This window comes from Dermacentor albipictus, chromosome 7 (assembly GCF_038994185.2).
Source record: "Dermacentor albipictus isolate Rhodes 1998 colony chromosome 7, USDA_Dalb.pri_finalv2, whole genome shotgun sequence".
In the NCBI taxonomy this organism is placed as follows: Eukaryota; Metazoa; Arthropoda; class Arachnida; order Ixodida; family Ixodidae; genus Dermacentor; species Dermacentor albipictus.
This window is the reverse complement of record NC_091827.1, coordinates 62,822,212-62,847,996: the sequence shown is the minus strand read 5'-3', so window position 1 is coordinate 62,847,996 and position 25,785 is coordinate 62,822,212. Positions and strand designations below refer to the sequence as shown.

The 25,785-nt window shown below is 47.6% G+C and overlaps 1 long non-coding RNA gene across 2 annotated transcripts; it reads left to right on the top strand.

Moving 5' to 3' along the window:
• LOC135904750 (uncharacterized) lies at positions 1-24,345 on the top strand. Of its 2 annotated transcripts, none has more exons than XR_010565198.1 (4): positions 1-145; positions 5,868-5,965; positions 13,265-13,351; positions 24,185-24,345. It is a non-coding gene; the product is annotated as an uncharacterized lncRNA (long non-coding RNA). The 2 variants fall into 2 exon arrangements; XR_010565199.1 differs by lacking the exon at positions 1-145 and adding an exon at positions 5,364-5,483.
• The last annotated feature ends 1,440 nt before the right edge of the window (positions 24,346-25,785 follow it).

The window sequence follows — 25,785 nt, the reverse complement described above, 5'->3', positions numbered from 1 at the left end:
TGAGTCAACCAACTCTGAAGACACTTACAGCAGGGAAGTCATGGCAGGATCCAAAATCGAAATAGTTCTTTTGATTTTCGTGTTGGTGGCGTATCAGTCGTCAGGAGCCCGTGAAACTGAAGTGCGTCAAAGAGATATAAAAAAGGTGAGCAACTCTTTATATGAGGAATTGTGTCTAGGTTTTAGTAGCTGCATTCAAATATAAAAATTACGCTGGGATCTCTGGAATGCTATATACAGGAAGTAGGGTGTCATAGGTGAGTGCTTTCAATTTCACACCTGGTGTTCTTTTACGTGCATCCGAAGCACGATGCACGAGCGTTTTCGCATTTCACACTGATAAAAATACGTTCAGGACCCATTTCACTCTGTGAAGGTGGATGACTAGCGAAGCTGTAGCACATCGCACAGGGTAAGAAATAGGTAACTGTATTTATTTTCATCATGTCGTAATCGCAGTTGCGATAGTTTGTGATTACGGAGATATACAATGACTGGTTCGGTTACATCCTTGGACGCAATCTTGGTTAAAGTTAAATCTATACAAGACCATCGTTCAGTGTTTGAGTGACTGGAACTGGTGTGATACTTCAAACTTTTCTAGGACAAACCGAGTGAACCATTTCTTCTCCGGTTTTGAAAAGTCCATGCTGAATTCTCCAATGACGACAACAGGGTTAACGTCATCACGGCATCCATGCAAAGTCCCTGGTAATAAACTTATCCACATCACATGATATCCCTGGAAAGAAATGCAAAGTAAATATCACAATTCCGTTTTTCGTTTCTAGGGCAAAAGTCATTCATGCCCATAGCCGTTGGCATTGTCCTCTTGCGAGTAAAGAGGTCAAATGCGCATACATTGTGACCTTAGCGTATGTGGAAACGCCTCCTGCTCGTGAGTCCATTCGCAAACAACTTGACGCTTACGGAGCTATGAGCCATTGTGTTGTTCTGCTTGCTTACGGGTGTATGAGCCATTGCCTCCGCAGGTATATGCCACTGATGATCCCAGTTTTTGACATGCTGTTCTCTAGGTTGTATGCGTCATTAGAAAGAACGTAAGTGCTGTTGGCTTCACTTTGCTGAAGGCTTCTACCATTTTCCTTACAGTACTACGAGCCATACGATTTTCATTTGCTTAGAAGGGTATGAGCCAATGTAGATGCGGATAGTTCTGATCGCAAACATGAAAATTACGCGGAATCCTAGCCTTAGACAGTTTAGTGTAAAATGCCTTGTCTCGAAGTTAAGCACTCAACTCACTATCCTGCTCAGTAGCACAGTGCCATCCACCACGATGATGAAATCTCGCAAGGTGTTTTACACCGCAGCAAGGCACCCATTCCTGCGCTAAGCTCTGGCATCCCTATGCGTTCTCGGCGTAACCGAGTGAACGAGCTCAGCGAAGGATGAATGGGCGAACGCGGAGCGTATACGCGGATTTGGAAAGATGGCTATAGCAAGCAGAGCGCGAGGATGAAAGTGCAGGAGGACGGTGCAGCGGAAACATGAGGCGGAAAGCGGAAGAGGAGGGTATGACGAAAGCGTGAGAAGAAAAGCATAGTGCAGCGCAAGACGGGCTCTGCGGCGACGACCGCTACGAGATTGCCAAAGTAGCACACCACCGTCGGTTTGCTGATGGCATGCGGGGACCCGTTCCACCGATACCACATATGGAAAAAAGCGCTGCATAAGCGAAGGTCTTTCTGCGGCGGTTGCTACGAACCGCGCCTACCCGCCATCCCCACGCCGGATATCGCCATCTCCCGATTTGTAAGGCATTTGCACGACAATTCGCACTGTTTGCAACGTGCCGCACGAGACAGATTGTCCACACCAGCCAATATGTCGCGAAATTAAACACGTAGAAAGCTGTGCTCATATTTCGCATTAGGGGCTATTGTAATGGTCAGCGAACTTATAAAATACGTTTTTCGCTATCTTCTTTCCGCGGTTTGGTTGTGCATGCCTAGCTGACCAACTTTTCCTTTACTTGCTCTTTGTGGAATGCCGAAGACCTGTTCAGTGCTCTTGCGCATGAGTGTGTTTAGTTTCATCTTTTCTATTTTCGTCCAGTTGTGGGCAGAGGCGACGTAATTAAAGGGCCCCTGAAACGGTTCGGACAAATTTTGTAGACGCGTAGGGTACAGCTTAAGTAGAACATTCGCACCCCAATTTAAGGGAAGCGTTACGTATTAATGGAGCTACAAGCGATTAGAAGTTACCCTCCTCCCCAGCCATGCTTTTCCTCCTCAACTCGTTCGCCGAGCGAGCGGGGCTAAGCTCCGCCTTCACTGGTCCTGCGTCACGATGCGACGTCACATCGTCCACTTCCGGTTTTGGAGCCCGTCCCCGCCCGCGCGACACCTCTCCGCTAGCCGCTTGGCTGTCGACCGAGAGCTATCGAAGCAGCGTGCGTTGCGAGCATTCTGTCGTAGCGCCGAACGTGTCTGGTATTCCGCTAACCACAGGCAAGCTGGTCATTTCGGCAAATGACTGGAGGCATAAACTCAAGCTGATGAAGGAACTTTGGCGTAGACGTACGTGAGCGGCCTGATCGGTCTGCACGGTCCAGACACTTGTTGGCGCAGTGCTTAACCAGCCAAACAAAGCGCTAATATTGCTCTAACCAAGTGTAAAACATTTTAAACATTTATAAAAACAACGTATTGATGATTACACTCCTGCGAAAAATACACACCAGCAGCAACGAATACGCTTCGTTGCTGCTACTGTGTATGGTTGAGCTCTATGCCACCAGGTGGCTGCACCGTGCAGACCATTCACATTTGCCCTTCTGCTCATCTCGGCTCATCCCATTACGGCACAGTCAAGCGGCCAGACCCTGTCGCCTTGGGCTTGCGTTTGCCCTAATACGGGACTCGCGAAATGCTATTGCGTTAGTAATCTTCCGGTGTAAAGTGACGGCCATAAACGCGCAAATCCTGGCGCGGATCGGATATAGCGGCAGTCCGATGCGCCGCAGCCAGTTCGCTCGTACACTGCCTTGCAGAGGGACACGATGTCGCAGCTTGACATATTGCCAGTCGCTACGTTTGCAGTCCACAAGGCAACAAAGTCGAATCATAGTGCTCGCGAAAAGACTGAGACCAACTTGAGACCAAAATTGAGTACGTTGTAACACAAGCAGGCGACACTTGCTGTGTGCCGGAAGTGCTTAAGTGCACTGAAAAATTGTTCTGGTGCATTCTCTTTATGCTACTTTCTTTTTATAAAAACAAATTAACTAACATTCCAACTATCCCGAAGATCATTTGTTTACCATAAAGTTGGAAAAATTATCGATCACGCGCCCTGGTCAGCCAATCGGATAGCTCGCCCCACTGACGTCATATGGGTAATTTCGGTCATATGGGTAGGGGCGGCTTAAAATTCCTCCGAGCAGTGCGCTGCGATCGGCAGCGATGTGCATTTTTAAAACGTTATAATAAATTACACGCTTTACGCAGAGCACTTAGATGTGTCAATTAATGATCAGAAGGACCTACTCTAACGAATCAGTACGTTTGTAGAAAATCGTCAAAAGCGTTTCAGGGTCCCTTTAATGTGATTCATAAGGAACACGTGGTATACGAGCAGAAGGTTATCTTCGTAAAGACCCTTCTTGAGCCCCGAGACTCTATGGATGAGTCTGATCATGTTTTCGGTTCTGGCAGTTAAGTGTTTGATCGTGTGTCCGCGGAATCCGGTGGCTTCGATTAGGAGCACAAGAATGCGTCGGTGGTTGACTCGCGCAATCTGTCATCTGTCTGTTGTGTGTAGTGCGATCGGAAGTTCGTCCAGAAGAGTTAGGTAGCGGACTCCTTGGCAAGACTTGCGAATAGTAAGAGTTCCGATTTCTTGGAGTATAATTTCATTCCTGTGTCTAGTAGGTACTCTTCCATGGCATCAAGGGCAGACTGTAATGCCTGCTCCATGTCTGCCAGGCAGCCTCCCGGGCTGCATATGGTAATGTTATCTGCGTATAGAGCGCAGTTCACGTTTGGGATGTTTTGTAGTTTGTCTGCGAGTCCCTTCATCACTATATTAAATATTAACGGAGAGATGACTGAGGTTTGCGGTGTTCCGACGGAGCCCAGCGCGCAGGGGCCCGACTTAAGTTGTGAGACTAGCAGTCAGGTTTCTCTGTCTTTTAGGACGAAGCGTACGTACTCCTGAAATCTCTGGCCGAGGCCGAGGCCTGCCACAGACTCCAGTATGAAGCGGGGCAAGACAGTTAAAAAATTATGGGGTTTTACGTGCCAAAACTATTTTCTGATTATGAGGCATGCCGTAGGGCAGGACTCCTGAAAATTTGACCGCCTGGTGTTCTTTAACGTGTAACTAAATCTGAGTACACGGGTGTTTTCGCATTTCGCCTCCATCGAAACGCGACTGCCGGGGCCGGGATTCAATCCCGCGACCTCCGTACTCAGTAACCCAACACCATAGCCACTGAGCAACCAAGGCGGCTGGGGCAAGACGGTGTCGAATGCTTTCATGAGATCGAGGGCGAGGATGCCTCGAACGTCTATTGTTTTAACGTCGAGGATCTGTCTCTCAAGGAGTAACATGACATCTTGGGTGGATAGGTGGGGTCGAAACCCTACCATGTTGTGTGGGAGGAGTTCGCGTTCCTCAATGTAACGTGACACTCGGTTTTGAATGACGTGCTCGGCTAATTTACCCACGCATGAAGTAAGGGGCATGGGGCGTCATCTTCGTCAACACGGCCGAGGGCTGCTTTTTGTAACAAAACGCACAGGGGCTATTTGCGTTCTATACGTTAAAGATAGCGTACGTAAAACGCACAAGAATTGGTCTTTATAAACGCGGATATCTGCAAAAATTATGCAGCAGAGCCGAACAGCGTGCAGAGAACGTAGAAACCCCTGACAACTTTCACCACTTACCTGCCTATTGCTCAACCAATGCTCTTTTTCTCCAAGCACGAGTGGCGACCAGCGGCAAAGCTTACCACAAAGAATGATTAATGTGTAAAGAGCTTACCACAAAGAATGATTAATGTGTAAAGATGAAAACCAAATTTCATAAAACTGCTCACAATTTACATTACGTGCACTATATATGCTTAATGGCTCAATTTTTCGTTGTACTTGGTGTCTAGAGTTGCCGTTACGTATATTTTTATGTCCTAATCTACGGCACTCTCGTGCTAGCTTTGTGCTTCCATGGTCGCCACGCGTTACTCATCTTATGTATTTACACCTACACAGTCCAGTGACTATATGTATTATCTACAGTTGCAGATAGATATTATTATTTGAAACATCGGAGAAAAGACTGTTCAATCTGACGGAATTATGTCACATTTACAGAGCGGTTCTGATTTATCACTGAAACATTGGAGGTGCACCATGATTCGAGATTCCTGTTCAGCATCGGCACTAGGGTTTGACTGTGATGGCCTACAACGGTCACTTCATGGTTGAGTTCTACGCATATAGGATTTACTGCAGGTTTGTCCAGAGCGAAGAATGCTGCAATTTTGGCGTTTGTTTCGTGATGATGGTTTATCTCTCTTGTGTACGTCTGTGTAGTTGTAGATATATTGCAAGGAGACATAAGTTAGCCGAAACACTTTCTCCCAGATATCTTCTTTGGCCAATAAATAATTTTACATTTTCCTATCTTGCTTTCATTTTCTCGACGTAAATGAGATCATATGGACCTACAACAGCACAAGAGGATCAACTTTATACTGCCGAAAGGACCTCAAGTTGGCTTCCACGGAAACTAAAATTAGATTTGAACGGTCACATTTCAGTACGAGGCAAATGTATGATTTGTAGATGAGCCATAACATGCACAGACGTTAATATAGCTGCTTATATTGTCCGCAGGAAATGGATTGAAAAATACCTGGAAGGAAATTATTCAATTTGGCACCGGCAGAAGAATAAAACTCAGAGCTACGATGAACTTCTGGTTGGCTCAATAGGTGAGACATTTGGTTTCTATGCAAAAAAATCATAAAAAAACTTTACTGTTTGTAAAGCGTACCTCAAAGCCTCAAATGTTGTCTATCAAAGCCATTCATTTTCGCGGCATAACGCTCTGAACCTTTTGCAGACAACTTGTACGGGTATTTGCTTTCCTCACAAGCTTCTGCCAAAATTAAATTTATTCCCATTTATTTTCTTGTTCTTCTACTAACTTCACCCTAGAAAACGCCTTATACGATGTGTATTAAAAAAATAATGCCCCGGACTCTAACAGCTTTCACGTTATTTTTATTTACCATGATTTCTAAGGTAGGTTCTAAGCTTATTCAGAGTATTATTTGGTGGAGAATTCTACCCTTGCTGTTCGTATTCAATTCGTATTCTAAAAAGTTGATATTCGCCTTCCTCTAATATTAGGTGAAGCGCATTTTAAAAAATCAAAATATGGGGTACAGAAGCAACACACCAACTTTGATCAACGCCATAGTGGGAAGCTCCAGAGTTATTAATTTAGACCACCTCGGTTTCTTTGAAGATACATCCAAATACAAGTTGCACGAGCGTTATTGCGTACCGTCTACGTGGAATTGCAGTTGTCGGGGAAGTGAAACCTTTCACTGCTACCGTATTTAGGTCGTCAGATTCTTTCCATCTTGCTGCACTCTTTTTGATGGAGTTATCACCAGGCCACTGCTATCGTCTCGTCAACATCATCATCATCATCATCACTATCAACATCAGCCTGGCTACGCCCGCGGCTGGGCAAAGGCCTCTCCCATACATCTCCAACTACCCCGGTCATGTTTTAATTGTGGCTATGTTGTCTCTGCAAACTTCTTAATCTCTTCCGTTCACCTAACTTTCCGCCGTCCCCTGCTATGCTTCCCTTCTCTCGGAATCCAGCCCGTAACTCTTAATGACCATCGATTAACTTCCCTCCTCATTACATGCCCTGCTCACGCCCATTGCTTTTTCTTAATTCAACTAAGATGTCATTAACTCCTGTTGGTTCCCTCACCCAATCTGACACCGTATCACCTTAACGTTACAACCACCATTCTTCTCTTCATAGCTCCTTGCGTGGTCGTCAATTTACCTAGAACCCTTTTCGTAAAACTCCAGGTTTCTGCTCCGTAGATGAGTATTTATTTATCTATTTAATATACCCTACAGGCCAATTTAAGGGCATTGGGTAACGTGGGAGAAAAAGTAAGTGTTTCAACAGGAGTAAACAATATAAATATCGGTACAGGCAGTCACAACAAAAGAAAAGCAAAGTTCAAAAAACGTTTGTCTAGGCTGAGCATTAGAGAGCGTAAACACAGTTATATACTCGTACGCTCAAAAAATACAAAAATACAAGTGTGAAAAAGAGGGAAGGAAAGCAGGTCAATAACATCCTTATACAGTGTTTCTACCTGAAGCTTTGCAATTCTTCGCGAAAGGTGTCACGATTTGTTAAGCACACAATGTTATCAGGAAGGCTGTCCATACGGTTAGCGCACGTGGCAGTGTGGATGCGTTAAATGACAGTGTATTGCCGAATATGCGCATGAAACTATGCTATTGTTAAGGAGACGTGACGTGCTCGCTGCTACTTCAAACGGCCACACATGAGGTCGATTATCATGAACGTATCTATGGAAAAGGAAAAGTCTAATAATAATAATATATGGGGTTTTACGTGCCAAAACCACTTTCTGATTATGAGGCACGCCGTAGTGGGGGACTCCGGAAATTTTGACCACCTGGGGTTCTTTAACGTGCACCTAAATCTAAGTACACGGGTGTTTTCGCGTTTCGCCCCCATCGAAATGCGGCCGCCGTGGCCGGGATTCGATCCCGCGACCTCGTGCTCAGCAGCCCAACACTATAGCCACTGAGCAACCACGGCGGGTGTAAAAAAAAAAGAAGTCTGATCGTGCTACGAGTTTCAAGGGGCTGGAGGGCAATATCTGCTTTAATCATAGTTACTCTTAGTTACTGGTAAGAGACAGCTGTTATACAATTTTCTTTTGGGGGATAATGGCAACCTGCTGTTCATGATCTGAGAATGCCTGCCAAACGCACCCCAGCCCATGCTTATTCTTCTGATTATTTCAGTCTCACGATCCGGATACGCGGTCGCCACCTGTCCTAAGTAGATGTATTCCCTTACCACTTCCAGTGCCTCGCTACCTATCGTAAACTGCTGTTCTCTTCCAAGACTGTTAAACATTACTTTTGTTTTCTGCAGATTAATTTTTAGACCCACTCTTCTGCTTTGCCTCTCCAGGTCAGTGAGCATGCATTGCAATTGGTCCCCTCAGTTACTAAGCAAGGCAATATCATCAGCGAATCACAAGTTACCAAGGTACTCTCCATTGACTTTTATCCCCAATTCTCCCCAATCCAGGTCTCTGAATACCTCCTGTAAACACGCTGTGAATAGCATTGAAAAGATCGTATCTCCCTGCCTGACGCCTTTCTTTATTGGGATTTTGTTGCTTTCTTTATGGAGGACTATGGTGGCTGTGGAACCGCTATAGATATCTTTCAGTATTTTTACATACGGCCCGGCCCGTCTACACCCTGATACCGTAATGCCTCCATGACTCCTTAGGTTTCGACAGAATCAAACGCTTTCTCGTAATCAATGAAAGCTATATATAAGGGTTCGTTATATTCCGCGCATTTCTCTACCACCTGGTTGATAGTGTGAATATGGTCTATTGTTCTAAGTCGTCCATTAGTATAGTGTATTTTGTTTTCACTCTACCCATCGCCGATTCCACGTCTTCATAGAAGCTTTCGACTTCCTGGTCATCATGACTGGATGTAGGGGCGTAGACCTGTACAATCTTCATTTTGTACCTCTCATTAGGTTTCACAACAAGACCTGCCACCCTCTCGTTAATGCTATAGAAATCCTGTATGTTACCAGCTATATTCTTATTAATCAGGAATCCGACTCCTAGTTCTCTTCTCTCCGCTAGGCCCCGGTAGCACAGGATGTGCCCGCTTTTTAGCACTGTATATGCTTCTTTTGGCCTCCTAACTTCACTGAGTCCTATTATATCCCATTTACTGCCCTCTAATTCCTCCAATAGCACTGCTAGACTCGCCTCACTAGATAACGTTCTAGCCTTAAACGTTGCCAGGTTCATATTCCAATGGCTGCCTGTCCGGAGCCAGTGATTCTTAGCACCCTCTGCTGCGTCGCAGGTCTGACCACCGTCGTGTTCGGTTGCTTCACTGCCGCTGGGGACTGAGGGCCGGAGTTTGATTATTGTATTCATATAGGAGGTTGTGTTAAGTATTGCACCAGGGTGGCCAATCCTGCTCTGGTGAGCGAGTGCGCTACCGGTTCTTGTCACCGGGATCAGGCCGCACTCCACGCCTGTTTGTGCTATTTTATCATCACGCGGATTTTTTTCATGCGGTGTAAAATTGCGTGGCACCGGGATTCGAATCACGGTCCTCTCGCACGCGAGGCGAATGCTCTACTTCTAAGCCACCGCTGCACCACATTTACCTGTAATTATGAGCATCCCGTTGTTACAGCCACCTTCGTCAATACTGTGCCCTCAGCCAAACGCATTAGTATTGCCTGAAAATATCATGCCGAATACCCCGCTCATGCAAATGACTCGCAATACCACGATCAACTAAATATTCCTTCTGCAGCACACAAGGGCGATGCGAAGTCAGTTTCCTCTAGACAGCTCACTTGAATTGTCAGTCCAGCTGGCTATACAAAACAACTGCTAGTTTCATCATTTTATCTCAATGTCTTCTGCAGCACACCGAGTCAAGTGGAAGACGTGGTCCTTAATGTCAATATTAGTTAGTTTTTGCGCATCACGATAGTCAAGGGGTCAAGCAGACTTGTTCTTTCAATCTTAAGGGCACGATGAGGGGCTAAGTAAATAGAATATTAGGGTAATTATCTAAATGTTAGATAATATAGTATACTGTAATACAAACAAGCTATTAAAGTATGTTGCCAACAAGTAACATTGATATGTTCATATGGCAACACACCAGAAATAAAATACTAACATAACGTACGAGTTGGCGACATTATTTTGTTGCCTACAGGCAACATATCAGAATTTTTTTTTTCTTTTGGAGTTTGGCGTTCAGTACTAAACTTCTGGCTAAATGTCTTCTGTCAACAATGAATAACTCGCTTTCGTTTTAAAGCATAGCCAGAGGAGAGTGCCTTATGCAAGATATCCCGCTGAAGTAGTGTCACAAACGTGATCTAAACAAAATGAAATTTCACCGATGGTTCTCATATGATGAGAGTTGTCTGAAAATTTCAAACAAGGTCATTGGTGGCTCGGGGTGCAGCCCTCTTCCAGGCTTCTGCCTGATGTTTCCCACCTTTCGCTGAAAATTTTCTTCAAAATATTTTTTCCGTTGATTGCGCTTATTGATAACGTGTTCTTCACATTTACAAATACAGTGAACATTTTTCTGGGTATTTGTATATGCCATCGTGACAACGGATACATGATAACGGATGACAACGGATGACACCGAATGCATAATAGCAAGTCTCTACCCGCCATGGTTGCTCAGTGGCCATGGTGTTGGGCGGCTGGGCACGAGGTCACGGGATCGAATCCCGGCCATCGCGGCCGAATTTGGATGGGGGCGAAATGCGAAAACACCCGTGTATTTAGATTTAGGGACACGTTAAAGAACCCCACGTGGTCGAAATTTCCGGAGTCCTCCACTACAGCTTGCTTCACAATCAGAAAGTGATTTGGCCCGTAAAACCCCATAATTTAATATAGCAAGTCTCTGACGTCAACACAATGTCCCGGATGGCATGACAATGGCGGATAATCACGATTGAATAACGAAATCATGACTACAACATAATGACGAAAAAGGAATGGCATTGCTGGATTAGCAAAGATGATATGAGGACGCCGACATGACGAGATATACTAACTTTACCGAAGTGATCAAGGCGCTACGATGACAGCCTGAAGACGACAGCATGATGACATGGGTATGATGACGTCTTTGGGACGACGCTGGCGTAAGAGTGACGGGCGGCCGAGAGTCGGATACCGAAGTTAGACTGTCAGCGATAGAAAATCGTGACATCCTCACAACTACGGCATGACAACGAATGCACGATTACAACACAATGAGTACGATGGCATCCCATCTATAGGGAAACAATGGGGTTACGACACCTGTATGACGGCAAGGGTGCGGTGACAACTGTATCACGAGTCTTGTAAAGCCTTCAGCCTACTCGGCATGCAAACTCACCATGTTTAGATAAAACTAATGTCCACTTCAACTTTGTTTTATTATTTTAAGACTGTTACACTTGTAGATCAAGCTAGGTTTTTCGAGCGCTGTCACTTAACTGAAGCTCCATGCCGTGTGCGTGGCAACGCCCAGTACACACAGTGAGATGGTACGTGCCCTCTAGACAACACATCAGGACATCGTGATACTCTGTGAGAATTTTGAGGCCATCATCCATCTACGGGTGCCGAGTTTCTCCGAATCCCTCTCGCATTTCACCCGGAAGCAGTGCGCACTACTGCGAATCAGATGCAACCATCAAATTTGTATCGACTGTGTCCCGTGACAAGCTGAAAGCGCAAAAAAAGTGAACGATGTGCTTGCAGCCAGGCCAAACTTCACGCCCTGCTCACTCCCACCCCCTGATACCACTAATAATCAACGTCGACTTAGCGAGCCTCAACTGCTTAGGACAGTAAGGCGAGATTTACTAACGGGACGCGATTCCGTGCAATGAACACCCATTTCGAAATATCTGCCCACAGGAGCGAGCGCCCCTCCCCCTCCAGTCACCCTTTCGTGTGTATTATAATGATGATACGCAAACTATGGTACATATCCCCAGCAGATGATGAGCCAAGAAAGCGCGTAAGCGTGTTGATTATGATGCCCATGATTTCCATACTGTGGCACATACCTAGAACGGGAGTTGGCCAAGATGCAGACGGTATATATTGTACCAACGCTCACCGGCGCTTTAAGGTGATCGCCTCGTGCTCACGATGATAATGATTTCCATGCTATGGCACATGCACACAATAGGGGATCAGCCAAAATGCGTGTCCGCGAGTGGATTATAATGTCCCTTCCATGCTATGGCACTCAGCCACAACGGGGGATCGGCCGAGAAGCTGTCGGTACATATACAATGACTAAGAAGGAACGAATCAATACAAGTGTCTATAAGATTTTTAACACTACGTAACACGGGTACGCGAAGAGGGCATGCGCCCGCCAGCCTATTTTAAGCCAATGACAAAGGAAGAAAATTGGCTAATTTATACCATTTCATTAAGTCCTTAACGGATACTTCCTTTTACATACATTCCAACATATGCTTTCGATCTGCAGAATCATCTAATTCATGAAAATTAATGGCCTATTTCTCGCAGAAAGCTCAGCTCAGAAGGCCACATTGCAGCAATAACTGAGGAAAAAAAACTCGCTGCTGCCATCCCCCTTGAGACATCTTGGCGTACAAACGCACCACGTTTAGCTTCAACTTCTTGCGATTTCGTTTTATCGTTTCATGACAATTTCATAGATCAAGCTAGGTTCATCGAACGGTGTGATGCCAGGTACGTATATATCTGTAGGGAATATTGTTTCTTTCTATAGGCAAGCGAACATTCAGATATCTTCTCGTAAATACACTAAATTTTCCTAAATGTCATGGTGCAAGCTGCAATAACGTCGTGTCCCAGCAAAACCGCTGCAGCCGTTCCAGAAAACTTCCGATTAAATGCTATGTGGGACTGCATTAATTTCATACCACGCATCACTGCCAATAATAATAATATTTGGGGTTTTACGTGCCAAAACCACTTTCTGATTATCAGGCACACCGTAGTGGAGGACTCCGGAAATTTTGACCCCCTGGGGCTCTTTAACGTGCACCTAAATCTAAGCACACGGGTGTTTTCGCATTTCGCCCCCATCGAAATGCGGCGGCCGTGGCCGGGATTCGATCCCGCGACCTCGTGCTCAGGAGCCCAACACCATAGCCATTGAGCAACCACGGCGGGTGATCATTGCCATCTGAATGTAATAATTTTATTATATATATCTCATAACAGTGTAGGGAACAATAGGGTTACATTCAGAACTTTTACATGCATAATATGAATGAACTAATGAATGAACAGGGCATCATGCAGCCATCAGGGCAAAAGAAAATGCAAGTGGGTGCGTCAGTGTGGCAGTCGAACACATTATAAAAAAAATTTATTTGAAGTTTTGACCTTCTCTGTCTTCAATAGGTACTCAATGGAATAAAGATGAGCTTTTAGTCTACCAAAGCGAAAATAACGAGTGCGGTGTGTTCAAGATATTCACGAGAGGAAAACGTACGTATACACTTATGCCTATATCACAAACAACAAATATTGCCAAAATATATCAATTACGGAAACCTCTAGTGTAAGTGTTTTGTTTGTTTTGTTACAATTATACAAATGTTTGAGCGCATTGGAGCCATTGCCGTTGGCGGCACTGTCATGCTGCCAATGTCGATATTGTTCCCCGCTCGTCCCAGGCGCCTCCTGGAGTTGCTTCTGTCGTAGCCTAGCGTATTTGCTACGGTTGCGAAACACGTGGTTTTGTGCCGCTTTGCAGGAATGGATGATTAGCGCAATGACACCTGACTTTCAATCAGGAAGTCGCAAATTCGAAACCCACCGTAGCTATAATTCTTGCTTTTTTTGAAGATCCTATTTCACTTCATTACATAACGTTTCATTTTATTTTCTCTTATTAATACAAAGTTTTCTTTATGCGAGTGAAAGCGTCACGCTTCAGCGACAGTTTTACTCAGTAAGTCGACATAGAAATGCGTAGATATTTACAACATTCAAGTGCCACGTAGACTTACAGAAACAAGGTAAAGTTGTTTGCCATCTCTAGCAGCAAGTCAGAAAATTCGATGGGACACAAGGTGCCTTGCGTCCCATCGCTCTTTCTTGTGTCCGTGTCCTTTATTTACAACTCTGTACATACTTATGGCATACCGACAGGGCCAACTGGACACATTAGTGAACTATATATTCTGTTTATGCTATGTTCAAATTCGAATTGGTTGTCTTTCTACCCATTGTTCACGTTATGTTCAAATCTTGACAGAATGAATAAATAAAACGTTTTTTACAAACTTTTCATTGTGATAGCAATTATATTGACAATCCAGGTGCTTTTCTGCCGTCGTGCAATGACGATAACGTCCAAGGGCGATAGCATCGCCGCCGCGCGCCGTACGCTATTTGTGAGTGAAAGCGTGCGAGGGTGAGCCGACGACGGTAGCTCAATTTCGCCTGCGCAAGGGAGGAAAGCGGGGATGAAGCACGCCGGCTTCCGTTGCGCGCAAGGCACCGGAGAAGCGTTGGAGGGGGGGAGGGTGGGGGGGGTAGGTGAGACCGTATCCGGCGGTGGCTGCGTATGGCGTGGCCGCGCGAGCCCTATTTTGGAAGCTGCGATGGGGACAGAGTGCGCCTAGTACTGTTAGCTTCGTCTGTATATGATTGAGGGCAGCTCTATCACTGCATACTGTGCGATGAGAGAGCTACCCTCGGCCATATACTCTGCGGATGCAAGGAAGATCTCCCACCTCCAGGATTAGGGTAAAACCTGCTTCCAGATGACTGGGAGACCCTCCTGCACAGCTCGAACAAGGGCGTCCAAGACCGAATACTCAAGCGTGCCTATGAGGTCTCCAATAGGCTTGACCTGCTGGCCATATAGTAGGGCAGTGTACCCCGGCCGTACATAATTACCGGCTACATGAAACTTTATTTTCTCTCTCTCTCTCTCTCTCTCTCTCTCGGCGCTTAGTTTGCGTTTAAACGAGAGACCGCACGAAGGTCCATTCGCTCACTGCTGCTGTCATGCCTTCTCAATCGGGCATTTTTACAGCCAGTGTGCGCGATTACCGAGTGAGATGCGTTCATGTTTGCCGCTGCGCGCATGACACCATGTTTGTTAACATAGTTAGCAAGCTAATGTTTACAAGTTTATGCGGCCGATAAATTCACTATCCTTAATTCGCATAGCTATTTAGGAACTTGCTATCGCAATCGATGCTTCGCCTCCCGAGCAAAACAGCACACGAATCTAGAGCACTCATTGTAATTAAAAGATACAAAGAGAGACAAAGAGAGAGAGATAAACATTTAAGGTGAAACCCATCTCACAATAAATATCGACGTTAATGGAATTAGGTTTGAAGCAGTGTACTTACACACCGCATAGCCACCGCTGATGCCCGTCACATCTCAGGCGTGTAAGCACTTTGATCCTCTATCGCGCTCCTCCCCCCCCCCCTGGACAGGTTGTGCCATCGAGTTTCGCTGCGACAAAATCCGCGCGTTAAGTGTGTGTTAATATACTAGTTGCCTCATGTAACTCGTCGCAATTTTTTGAAGGTGCTCGAACGACCATTCTATACAGAAGCAAGGTAAGGTTTTTTGCCGCGGCTTGGAGCAAGTCACAGTATATTCTGTATCTCGCCTACCGGCATATGTAGCTATTATTTATTCAACTTCCGATAGATTTTATTCCAAGCAAAGGTATCAATAGGAAAATGGTAGACTATACTGCAAAAATTACCGCTTAGTCGCGCGGCACATTTTCTATTTAGCGGGCTTTTTTTTACATGATTGGAAAAACATTTTGTATAGCACTCATTGAGCAACAGAAAACAGGATTAGGAATCTTCCAGATGTTCTATCATTTTCTCTTTGGCATTCTTGCTCTGAAAATAATATTTGCCCAGTTTATTAATTTTAATACCTAATTATGTTTTTAGCAAAATACAATAAATCAGGCAGCTGAACTCTAGGTAATATTGTCACGTGGTAGTGACGGTGAAGAAAGAAGCAATAACACAGTAGCAATACTGTGAACGAGAAAACTAACTTTTATTGGGCGAACCTGTGCCCACAAAAACAGGCTACACTTATAGCACAACGATAGCGGCGAACACGGTCGGCGATCGTCGGAAAAAACTGATCAGCGGGTCAAGCGCGTCGGCTTTTATAGATCAGTCGTCGAATGTTCCAGATTAACTGATGGGACCCGCGTGTCTTCCACAAAGTTCTACACCATTCGTGTCACGCGATGAAATCTGATAACACAAGGTTCGGCGACAACAGACACGCGGATAGAATCGTCGATAACTTTCCAGAAACGTCGGATACATGCAGGCGCGTCCCTCGCTGTGCGATTACAGTTGTTAAGCGGCGAAACGTGGTCGCCCGATAAAGATAAGTACACGTGTCAATACCCCCCTCTTAAAAAGCATCGACCCGATGCTACATACAAGCGAAATAAAAACACCCGTAGCAAAGAAAACAACAACAAAAAATAAGGAATTTCGTCAGCGTCCCTAAAAGGGTTTAAGGCGCGTGGACCACTTCAGATCGTGCGCGGCGCCGCTGTGAATGCGAAATGCCGTCTGGCACGACCTCATAGTCCAGAGCGCCAATACGTCGGATGACCTTGTAGGGTCCGAAATAGCGTCGAAGTAGTTTCTCACTGAGTCCTCGTCGGCGTATCGGTGTCCAAACCCAAACACGGTCGCCGGGCTGGTACTCAACAAAGCGTCGTCGGAGGTTGTAGCGTCGGCTGTCGGTCCTCTGTTGGTTCTTGATCCGTAGGCGGGCGAGCTGTCGGGCTTCTTCGGCGCGCTGGAGATAGCTAGCGACGTCAACATTCTCTTCGTCAGTGACGTGGGGCAGCATGGCGTCGAGCGTCGTCGTCGGGTTCCTGCCGTAAACCAACTTGAACGGCGTGATCTGTGTTGTTTCTTGCACCGCCGTGTTATAAGCGAATGTTACGTACGGCAGGACGGCATCCCAGGTCTTGTGTTCGACGTCGACGTACATCGCTAGCATGTCGGCGAGGGTCTTATTCAGCCGCTCCGTAAGACCATTCGTCTGCGGGTGGTAAGCCGTTGTCCTCCTGTGCCTTGTCTGACTGTATTTCAGAATGGCTTGGGTGAGCTCCGCTGTAAAGGCCGTTCCTCGGTCGGTGATGAGGACTTCTGGGGCGCCATGTCGCAGCAGGATGTTTTCGATAAAGAATTTCGCCACTTCGGCTGCGCTACCTTTCGGCAGTGCTTTTGTTTCAGCGAAGCGGGTGAGGTAGTCCGTCGCCACGACGATCCACTTATTTCCGGTTATTGACGTCGGAAAGGGTCCCAGCAAGTCCATCCCGATCTGCTGGAATGGTCGGCAAGGAGGCTCGATTGGCTGTAGTAATCCGGCTGGCCTTGTCGGCGGTGTCTTGCGTCGCTGACAGTCTCGGCATGTTCTGACATAACGGGCGACGTCGGCGGTCAGGCGCGGCCAATAATACTTTTCTTGTATCCTTGATAGTGTCCGGGAAAATCCGAGGTGTCCAGCGGTCGGATCGTCATGTAGGGCATGCAATACTTCTGGACGAAGTCCTGACGGGACAACAAGAAGGTAATTGGCGCGGACTGGCGAGAAGTTCTTCTTCACGAGTAGACTGTCTTGAAGCGTGAAGGAAGATAATCCGCGCTTAAATGCCCTGGGGACAACGTCGGTGTGCCCTTCCAAATAATCGACGAGGCCTTTAAGTTCCGGGTCCGCTCGTTGTTGTTCGGCGAAGTCTTCCGCGCTTATTATTCCAAGGAAGGCGTCGTCATCCTCGTCATCTTGCGGCGGCGGGTCAATGGGGGCGCGGGATAGGCAATCGGCGTCTGAGTGTTTTCGTCCGGACTTGTATGTTACGGTGATGTCGTATTCTTGTAGTCTGAGGCTCCACCGTGCCAGCCGTCCTGAGGGATCCTTTAAATTCGCTAGCCAACACAAGGCGTGATGGTCGCTGACGACTTTGAATGGCCTGCCATATAGGTAAGGGCGAAATTTCGCTGTAGCCCAAACGATGGCGAGGCATTCCTTTTCGGTTGTAGAATAATTGCCTTCCGCTTTTGACAACGACCGGCTAGCGTAAGCTATCACGTGTTCATGTCCATCTTTTCTCTGGACCAGGACGGCGCCGAGGCCTAGGCTACTGGCGTCAGTGTGGATTTGGGTATCGGCGTGATCGTCGAAGTGCGCAAGTACGGGCGGCGACTGCATGCGTCGTTTGAGTTCTTGAAATGCCTCGGCCTGCGGCGTTTCCCACTTGAACTCGACGTCGCATTTAGTTAGCTGCGTCAGCGGCTCAGCGATGCGTGAAAAGTCCTTGACAAAGCGCCTATAGTAGGCACACATGCCAAGGAATCTGCGCACTGCCTTCTTGTCGATTGGCTGCGGGAACTTTGCGATGGCAGCTGTCTTCTGCGGGTCGGGGCGTACTCCAGATTTGCTGATGACATGGCCTAGGAATAGAAGCTCATCGTAAGCGAAGCGGCACTTTTCTGGCTTCAGAGTGAGCCCTGATGACTTGATGGCCTCTAATACTGTCGCAAGCCGCTTAAGGTGATCGTCGAAATTTCCGGCGAAGACGACGACGTCATCCAAGTAAACAAGACAGGTCTGCCACTTCAATCCTGCTAAAACCGTGTCCATCACGCGCTGGAACGTTGCAGGCGCCGAGCACAGTCCAAACGGCATAACCTTGAATTCATAGAGGCCGTCTGGCGTGATGAAGGCGGTCTTTTCGCGATCCCTTTCGTCGACTTCTATTTGCCAGTAGCCAGACTTGAGGTCCATCGATGAGAAGTATTTAGCATTGCAGAGCCGATCTAATGCGTCGTCTATCCGTGGGAGGGGGTATACGTCTTTCTTCGCGATTTTGTTCAGTCGACGATAATCGACGCAGAAACGTAGGGTTCCGTCCTTTTTCTTCACTAAAACAACTGGAGACGCCCACGGGCTTTTCGACGGCTGGATGATGTCGTCGCGCAGCATTTCGTCGACTTGTTGTCTTATAGCTTCGCGTTCTCGCGTCGAAACTCGGTAAGGGCTCTGGCGTAGTGGTCGAGCGCTCTCTTCGGTGATTATGCGATGCTTTGCGACTGGTGTTTGTCGAATCCTTGATGACGTCGAAAAGCAGTCTTTGTATCGTCGAAGCAGACTTAAGGCTGCTTAATCACGGGGAGACTTGGATTTATGTTGAAGTCTGGCTCGGGAACTACGGTCGTCGGGGTAGATGCAACAGAATCCGAGAGGACGAAGGCATCGCTGGTTTCCTGTATTTCCTCGATGAATGCGATCGTCGTGCCCTTGTTGATGTGCTTGAACTCCTGGCTGAAGTTTGTCAGCAACACTCTCGTGTTTCCTCCGTGCAGTCGAGCGATCCCTCTTGCGACGCAAATTTCACGGTCGAGTAGTAGACGTTGGTCGCCTTCGATGACGCCTTCTACGTCAGCGGGTGTTTCGGTGCCGACCGAAATAACGATGCTGGAGCGAGGCGGGATGCTCACTTGATCTTCGAGCACACTCAAGGCGTGGTGGCTACAAGGGCGCTCCGATGGTATCGCTTGATCTTCCGACAGCGTTATTGACTGCGACTTCAGGTCGATGATGGCGCCGTGTTGATTCAGGAAGTCCATGCCGAGAATGACGTCTCGTGAACACTGTTGTAGGATAACGAAGGTGGCAGGGTAAGTCCGGTCATGAATGGTAATTCTTGCCGTGCAGATTCCAGTCGGCGTAATGAGGTGCCCTCCAGCGGTCCGAATTTGGGGGCCCTCCCATGCAGTCTTAACCTTCTTCAACTGGGCGGCGATGCGTCCACTCATTACGGAGTAATCGGCCCCTGTGTCGACTAAGGCAGTGACTGCGTGGCCGTCGAGAAGCACGTCAAGGTCGGTGGTTCTTTGTCTGGCGTTGCAGTTAGGTCGTGGCGTCGGATCACGGCTGCGTCGTGTTGAACTGAAGCTGGAACGTCGCTTCGTCAAGTCGTCTTTCGTCGGTGTAGTCTTGGCTTCCTGACTTCGTCGGGACGGCGGCGTGTCGTCATTAGGTCGTCGAGACGGTTTCTTCGTCGTCTTCGTCGGCGGCGGAGGATCTTCGTCAATTCGACGAACAGCAACCGCACCTCCATCGGTTGCTGCTTTTAGTTTTCCGGATATGGGCTCACAGAGCGGCCCCGGGCTGGGCCGGTGTATGGTCGGTGCTGCGGCGACAGGTAGCGGCCTGGTGACGGCGAACGGGACGGTCGTCGAGGGCTCCACTGAGTAGCGGCGAGGTAATCGGCGATGTCACGAGGGCGTTCACCTTCCCTCGGGCGCTGTGCATTCACGGCGAAGCCTCGCAATCCCAGGTCGCGGTATGGGCATCGGCGGTACACGTGCCCGGCTTCGCCGCAGTGGTAGCAGAGCGGGCGGTGGTCGGGGGCGCGCCAAATGTCCGTCTTCCTCGCGTAGGTGCGCTGGGCGACGGGTGGGCGTGCTGGCGGCGGTGGACGACGGAATCGCGGCGTTACAGGGACCTGGCGTTGTCGCGGAGGGGGAGCTTGACGGCGTGCGATGGCGGCGTAACTCATCGCTTCTGGCTGGGGCTGCGGTAATTGTGGTTGCACCTCAGGAACTCCTAGCGATCGGTGCACCTCTTCTTTCACGACGTCGGCGATCGAGGCCACTTGAGGCTGCGACGATGGCAAGACCTTGCGCAGTTCTTCGCGCACGATGGCCCTGATGGTCTCGCATAAATCGTCCGTGGCCAGTGATTGAATTCCGGAGTAGCTTGTCGGCTTGGTGCGTCGGTCAAATTGCCGGTTCCGCAATTCCAGTGTCTTCTCGATGCTCGTCGCCTCACGAAGAAACTCGTCGACGGTCTTCGGTGGACTTCTTACCATACCGGCGAAAAGTTCCTCCTTTACGCCACGCATCAGTAGACGTACTTTCTTCTCCTCGGACATTTCTGGGTCGGCGCGGCGGAACAGACGGCTCATTTCCTCAGTGAAAATCGCGATCGTCTCATTCGGCAGCTGCGCTCTTGTCTCCAGTAGAGCTTGGGCTCGCTCTTTTCGCACGACGCTTTGAAATGTTTTCAGGAAGCCGCTTCGGAAGAGGTCCCACGTCGTCAAGGTGGCTTCTCGATTCTCGAACCACGTCTTGGCGGCGTCCTCCAATGCGAAATAGACATGTCGTAGCTTGTCGTCGCTTGCCCAATTGTTAAACGTAGCGACCCTCTCATACGTTTCCAGCCAGGTTTCCGGGTCCTCAAATGTGGAACCGCGGAACGTCGGTGGTTCCCTGGGCTGCTGCAGGACGATGGGGGACGCTGGGGCTGCCATTGCGGTTGCCTTGGCCACAATCTTCTTGGTCTTCTCAGGTAGAAGTCCGTGCTCCGGGGGCAGCTGTTGAAGACGGCGGCTTGCTCGGTGGTCCGGGATTACGTTGGTGTTCTGTTCGCGGTCTGGGCTGGGATCACGGCTTGTCGGGGGCGTTCTGTACATGGACGAAAAGCACCTCCACCAGATGTCACGTGGTAGTGACGGTGAAGAAAGAAGCAATAACACAGTAGCAATACTGTGAACGAGAAAACTAACTTTTATTGGGCGAACCTGTGCCCACAAAAACAGGCTACACTTATAGCACAACGATAGCGGCGAACACGGTCGGCGATCGTCGGAAAAAACTGATCAGCGGGTCAAGCGCGTCGGCTTTTATAGATCAGTCGTCGAATGTTCCAGATTAACTGATGGGACCCGCGTGTCTTCCACAAAGTTCTACACCATTCGTGTCACGCGATGAAATCTGATAACACAAGGTTCGGCGACAACAGACACGCGGATAGAATCGTCGATAACTTTCCAGAAACGTCGGATACATGCAGGCGCGTCCCTCGCTGTGCGATTACAGTTGTTAAGCGGCGAAACGTGGTCGCCCGATAAAGATAAGTACACGTGTCAATATCTACAAAGGCGAAGGCTTCTTGATGAACTGTTGTTTTCGAGGCAAAAATATTTAATAAAGAACAGCATGGTATACGAAACATTTTTTTTTTATTTGCAGTGAATGATAGATAGGCTGGACATTATATACACATATACACATGCAGCAAATCATGTGTACATTATTTGTTAAAACTTTCAATGGTGTCCATAGTCTCGTGTTTCACTCGTGTCGTTTGATGAATTGGTTTCTTCTAGTGCAACTGCGGATCGAAAAGCGCGAAGCATCTCAATGCACTACTTCGTGCGTGAGAACGGGTGTTCTATACAGTTTGTAGAAGCATGCGTCCGTGGCGTTCGGTGTTAGAGGCCAGATACGTACAAAAAAGTGCCTGGAACTCGGCAAGAAAGCTTGGCTTCAAAAAAATTTTCTGACTTGCTGCAAGAGATGGCAAACAACTTTACCTTGTTTCTGTCCGCCTACGTGGCACTCGAATGTTGTAAAAATCTAATCATTTCTATGTCGACTCCCTGAGTAAAACCGTCGCTGAAGCGTGACACTTTCATTCGCATAAAGAAAACTTTGTATTAATAAGATAACATAAAATGAAACATTATTTAATAAAATGCGAAAAGTTCTTCAAAAAAGCAAGAATTATAGCCACAGTGGATATCGAACCTGCGACTTCCTGATTGAAACTCAGGTCTCACTACGCTAATCATATATTCCTGCAAAGCAGCGCAGAACCACGTGTATCGCAACCCTAGCAAAGCTGCAGAGCGTCAGCTGCCTATAGGTTACGACAGAAGCAACTCCAGGAGGCGCCTGGGACGAGCAGCGAACAACATCGACATTGGCCGCATGACGGTGCCGCCAATGGCAATGGTTCCAATGTGCTGAAACATTTGTATAATTGTAACAAAAGAAGCAAAACACTATTGCCACGACTGAGTCTATGTTGCAATCCTTGCCGTAGACGGCAAAGTTGACGGCTCAATGGACAGCGCCAATATTACGTGTCGTTTAGATTCTCGCGAAGACGTCAAGGCCATGGTAGAGTTTAGCTTGCGCTGATTTCGCCTCAAAACGATCGCCTACAGCATCGCTAGCTGCTCTGCAGGTGTCCAATTTTGATGGTGCACGAGATGACACCGCAGGAAAACTGTCGGCATTTCTCAGCGCGCAAAGGAAAGGGCGAAGTATGTTTTGCTTAACAATTGCAATCTATTCCGCTTTACCAGTGTGCATATGCACACGCCTGCTCAGCAGGAACGCTAATATCTGTGCACGCGACTTTATGCGACCAGTGGAAGCTAGAACACTTTCCCAACTACCGCATAGCAAACTCAGTGGAGCTTGCGAGTGCTGTCCATGGATTAGTCGCTTATGCAGCCACACTGCGCTTCTCTGCCTACTTCCCTACCCTCTCACCCGCGGGCCCAACATGAGCGTCAATACAGAGACGGCGCGACGGCGCGCCGATGGCAACGGTTCCAATGTACTTCGAAAATTTGTGTAATTGCTATCGCAACAAAACTAACAAAATACTGTTGTGACGCCTCAGACGCCATGTAAAACAATTGTTCTTCCTCCGCCCTAATAATATACATAAGAATTCGAAAGCAAAACATTTCACGGGTATAGTCTAGGCTTTCTATAACGTCATGTGGTTATCAAAAGACATTTACGAAATAAAGTACTTTGTTAGCCGCGCTACTTATGGTGTGCACTTAGCGGCGGTGGGCAATAATTCGCCTTAGCAGCGCGTGTAACAAGAAAAAATATGCCCTCAGAGGGCCCGATTCATGACTACGCTGAAGCCAGCAGTCCCTTACGTCAACTCTTTGTACGCTTTGCGAAACTTGCGCGAGTATGAGGATATTGTATGGCTACTTCAGGATGGCGTAAATACCCGACAGGGCTTGTTTCAATAGGGTGGTTATGTTTAAACGAAATTTTCATAAAATAATCCCAACTAACAGCACAGACTCAGTGCTCGTAACTCAAAATATTCTGGTAATATTGTATGTCATAAACAGTTTTATTAGCAATATTCTTCTAAATATTCTAGTTGTCAGGAAATTTGTACGCGTCATAAATAACAAAGAACGTGTTTGTAAGCAGTCGTCGACACTTCCACACCTGTAACATGCTCTGGGCGTTCAAGATACAACGATCAACGAATAAATAAATAGTAAAGACACCGGAAACAAGCGTAAGCCAACGTCTATTGTCAATCGGCAATGAAACGAAAGCATATTTCCGGGAATGTCTTCTGTTCATCCTTTCGTGTTTTTACACAAGCAATCCATTACTGAACTTACTTCTAACGCTTTCGTGCTGCTGTTTCATGCGGTCTTCCTTTTTCATTCTCCAGCTATTGATGTGTTCTCAGTTGACCTTCGAGTGAAAAATTCATCGGTTTCGCAAGGGCCAACTCCTGAATGTGTGAAAGCATACGTTAAACGTTTAAGAAAACGCAGAAGCTACAACCTGTATTCTCCAGATTGTCAAACGAACGCAAGGGATCACACAGAAGTGTTTGTTCCGACTCTCTATTAAAGTCTGTTTATTGAACCTTTTGTGTGGTTTTTATTATTCATAAACTAACGCTACACACGCACGGCAATAGAGTTCTTCTTGAATATACGACAAGAAATACTTAAACGGCAACGTGTGCATTAAGCGTGGGTTTTTCGCGGCAGAATTCAAATGCATTTGATGTGGTGACAAAAAGAAACGTGATCCATAGCGGTCATGCGCTTAATACCTCGCAGGAAGAAAAAAAAGAGCAATGAAGCGTTAGTTTAACAAATTCTAATAAAGCATGTACCGTATTGCGTTAGAAACTGTGGTTAGTCAACTTGTAGCAGACGTGAAACGTCGCGTGCAGGCCACATTTACATTACGACTATTTCACGCTAGGCAATGTTTTAACGCGATAGCGTTAAGGAGCTCGTGTCGCAGAAAAGCCGGTGTCGTCGGCGTCGGTGTCGGCGTCGGCGGCGTTGACCGTGAGCGATAAATCACGGCAGGCGCTTCATAAATAAAAAGCAACTACCAAGATTGGCCCGGTGGGAATCGAACCAGGGTCTCCGGAGTGTGAGACGGAGACGCTACCACTCAGCCACGAGTTCGATGCTTCCAAGCGGTGCAAACGCGCCTCTAGTGAATGCGGTGTTGCCTTCGAAACGAGCCGTGGAAAGTTATACTGCGGTGTATATCGGTAATTATGAACATGTAACGTACAGAAGTCACAATTACACGAGTTGCGAAGTGCGTTTCCGCTGCATTTCTTCTGCGCTTTCCGCACACGCAGAGCCATCTTGCGGCAAACACAGAAGACCCCCTCCTCTCAATGTACGGCGCTGCCCCGACAGGAGGCGCGCCGCGCGCGCATTGGGACCGCTGCCAGGCGCGTCGCGGGACTCCCTCTCCCCTGACGACGCTTCGCCGTGCTCCCGGTCCTTTCTTTAGATTACTATCTATCTCTCTGCCCGTGCCGATCGCGACGTTTGGCTGGCGTAGATCGTTTCCCCTCCGAGACACCGAGTTCTTTGGTTCGTTCCGTTCGCTCAGGCGCACGTTTCGTTGCCGCGCCGAACGCTGCGTTGCTCGACGCTCACCGCGTGATAGGTGGGCGCTAAGTCCGATGCGGGGCGCATCGTAAGTGATCGCTGTGCCGTAGCGCATTGTCTTATACCCCTTGGCGGGTCGACGGGAACGCTGTCGCGTCCCACTCTTGAAGGCGAAGCTTAAGCGTCCTCCAATTTTTTCACCCTCGTCTTGCACTGAAAACAAACTACGCAATTCAAACTTAGCTAAGCCTAAACATTTATTCTTTGTAGAACTGTACCTTAACACATCCAACGGCAGTCTTCGTAAAAGAGCTACGGCACTTAAACTTTGATGCCCGGATAAAATACCGTAGCATAATGATTGAAATGTCAACCAACGAACTCCTCTTTTAGAGCACCA